The sequence below is a fragment of the Cygnus olor genome, chromosome 2, assembly GCF_009769625.2.
Source record: "Cygnus olor isolate bCygOlo1 chromosome 2, bCygOlo1.pri.v2, whole genome shotgun sequence".
Lineage (NCBI taxonomy): Eukaryota > Metazoa > Chordata > Aves > Anseriformes > Anatidae > Cygnus > Cygnus olor.
In genome coordinates, this window is record NC_049170.1 from 37,859,123 (window position 1) to 37,861,955 (window position 2,833).

At 42.3% G+C, this 2,833-nt stretch overlaps 1 long non-coding RNA gene across 1 annotated transcript; it reads right to left on the reverse strand.

Moving 5' to 3' along the window:
- Positions 1-1,294: 1,294 nt before the first annotated feature.
- LOC121065468 lies at positions 1,295-2,544 on the reverse strand. The gene is made up of 3 exons (XR_005817086.1): positions 2,255-2,544; positions 1,785-1,911; positions 1,295-1,686 (listed from the first exon to the last, which is right to left on the reverse strand). It is a non-coding gene; the product is annotated as an uncharacterized LOC121065468 (long non-coding RNA).
- Between the last annotated feature and the right edge of the window lie 289 nt (positions 2,545-2,833).

Below are 2,833 nucleotides of genomic sequence, written 5' to 3' on the forward strand. Positions count from 1 at the left end.
CAAACCTCCTTCAGAAGGTCTTACTGAAATTACTTTCCATGCTTATCCAAGTTGAGCTCTAAGGGCTGGTCGTTGCTATGAATTTTCTCCTCTCACCACTGCTAGCAATGCTCTGCAGAAGGCTACTGGGTTCCATCAGCGTGAAGATCCATAGAAGTCCCACTGGGTTATTTCATTTTAGTAGTGTGGGGGTTTCTCTACCTCTTTGTATATGTACACTTGAGATACGTGCACATATATATCAGTTCAGTATATATACGTGCACATATATATCAGTTCAGTCCCCCATGAATGCAGGAGCAAATTCACGAGGCAAGGAACACCCATGTCCTTCTCCAGCTCCCCCAGCATCCAACAGATGTCACTCATGCATGTACTCACGTGCAGCATCACAAGTTCATCCTGGCTCCTCGATTTTATTTACCAGTGTTAGCAGGGGAGGCTGGGGTGCCTAAGCTGTAGCAACAAGGACACTTCTTTGGTAGTTCTTTAAATACAGTATACAATTCTTATCCATTCCCAACTATGATATTTAAAATTGTCATTTTCACATCTTACAAATTTCTTTTAAAAGCGTAAAGGTAGAATTACAACTCCAGTTTCATTTTTAAATATTCATTTTTTAACTTTGAAGATGGATTAAGCAAAAGAACGTTTATTTAATGTTTTTTTTTTTTTTTTTTCTCATTTGTATAACTGTGGAAAATACAGGGACCTTTTCTTTATCCTCCTGAGAAATCTGACTCTAATTGCATAATTAGGTGGCTGTAACAAAAAGTAAAATTGCACGATCAAAAGTGATACATATGGTTTTATATACTTCATCCAAGTAAATTCTCTGCTGGTCTGAAACTACATAGGATATAGACATGAAGTATGGTAGAAATTACGTATTTGGATTAGCCATTTGTATGTCAGTGCCCTTAAGAATCTCTTATTACCTACGGATCCATTATGAAATCATAAATTTGTAAAGCCTGTAAATATCTTTTGCATGGCCTTTTTGGTACATTATATGTGACAGGAAGGTGAAAGTCAACTCCAGCTTTCAGTGAAAAATAATCACGGGAACCTGACATGACCTGAAAAATAAAAATATTTAACTAATGTTCTCTAGGTTATTTCTGTTCTAAAAGTTGAAAAATGCTAACGTTGATAAGCCATTGACCGGATATGCATGTTCCAACCAGCTGTTATACAGCACTCAAGCAAACAATAAAATACCTAAATTTGAAAGAACCATCTCTTAATTCAATAAACATTATCAACTATACCATTTTAGCTTTATTTTCCTTCTTCAGAGGGGGAAAGATCTGTATGCTCTGGTAGTTATTGTCATGTTTATTGACATAAAAATCTCAAAATAACATCCAAACATGACACAAACAACACATCGGGAAAGAAATTATAGTAATCAACACAACAGATGGGTAGACAGCATTTCGATCTAGTTACCTGCTGCCAAAGTCAATCCAAATAACATGGCTCTAAAGCACTATGAGCTACAAGGGAGGGATGAAATAAGTTGATCTGTTAGTTGTCCCAGTGAAACCTCCTTTCCTGGTGATTTGAACATCCTTGTGGTCCTCCAGCTTCCTCCTCCTCCATATCTCCTCTGCTCCCCCGTTGCCCCTCCATTTCCTCACTGCAGGACATGGGGTGGCTCGTGGAGTGGCTGGTTGCAACCTAAACGAAAATGGACTGTGGGGGCACTAATTAAGGTGCCCTTTCTATTAGGCTCTTCTATCCAGCTGCCAGTTACTAGAAAATTTCTAGGAGCTTACTATGTTTGAGATCTCTGTCCATCTGCCAGATTTGTCTGAAATGGGTTTCCATCATTATAAGGGGTCAGCTGAGATACAGGGTAGATGCAGAAGCCTTGTTTCCTTAGGATATCCACTTAGAAATAACCTGAAAATCAAGTAGTTTAATTCAAAGTTTTGCTTGTTTGCTTCAGCTAAATAAATATACATGTAGGTAGGGATGGATGTGAACTGGGACACCCAAAGCTTTCCGTGGCTGACAAAACCAAGCAAAGCAACCTCCTCCTGGGACAGACAATGGCAGCAGTTCCTGGGCCTGGGCTGCTCTAATGAAATGTTCACCTGGACAAAACAGCCACCCCCTTGTATTTCCTCAGCAAGGACAGCTCTTCAGAGACTTACGCAGTGAATAATGCTCATTGTAGGCCTAATAACTCAGCTGCCCATGTTTCCACTGGAAAAAATAGTTCTCTTCTTTCCACCGCTCTTACCTGCCATAAATTGTCCTGCTTTTCTATGTAATATTTTAATTTTTCTTTTACACCCATTGTCTTCACTAACATATGTGGAACAGCCCTGTAATCCACCTCGGAGTGGGATGGATCACGGTATTGTCAACCTCAAAGCAAAACACGAGCATGCAATATTCATTTGCAGAAGCAGGTAAACGAGTGGGGCGATGCAATTCGGGCTGTGGACAGGAGAGGGGGCCCTGCGTAGAGCAGGAGGGAAAAGCTATCGGCTATGGACACGGAGAGGAGCCAGAGGTCGGCAAAGCCCAGGTAGGAAGGAGATATTCTGCGCTGTAGGGAGGTGGGGGGCCCGGGCAGGCCCCCCTGCCGCAGGCTGCTGGGACAGGTCGGTTAATGGCTGCCTCAGGCCGCCCTCTGGCCTCCCTGCCAACCACAGGCCTGTGGAGTCTCTGTTCCACAGACCACCGCCTTGGTGTAGATGGAGATCCCAACTACGGTGTGTTGGGAGCGAGATTTGTGGTTTATATTTCTGTTACATGCAGAAGGCAGCTGCGAGCGTATAGATTCAATGTTGGATGCTCGCCCCAGAATTTCCAT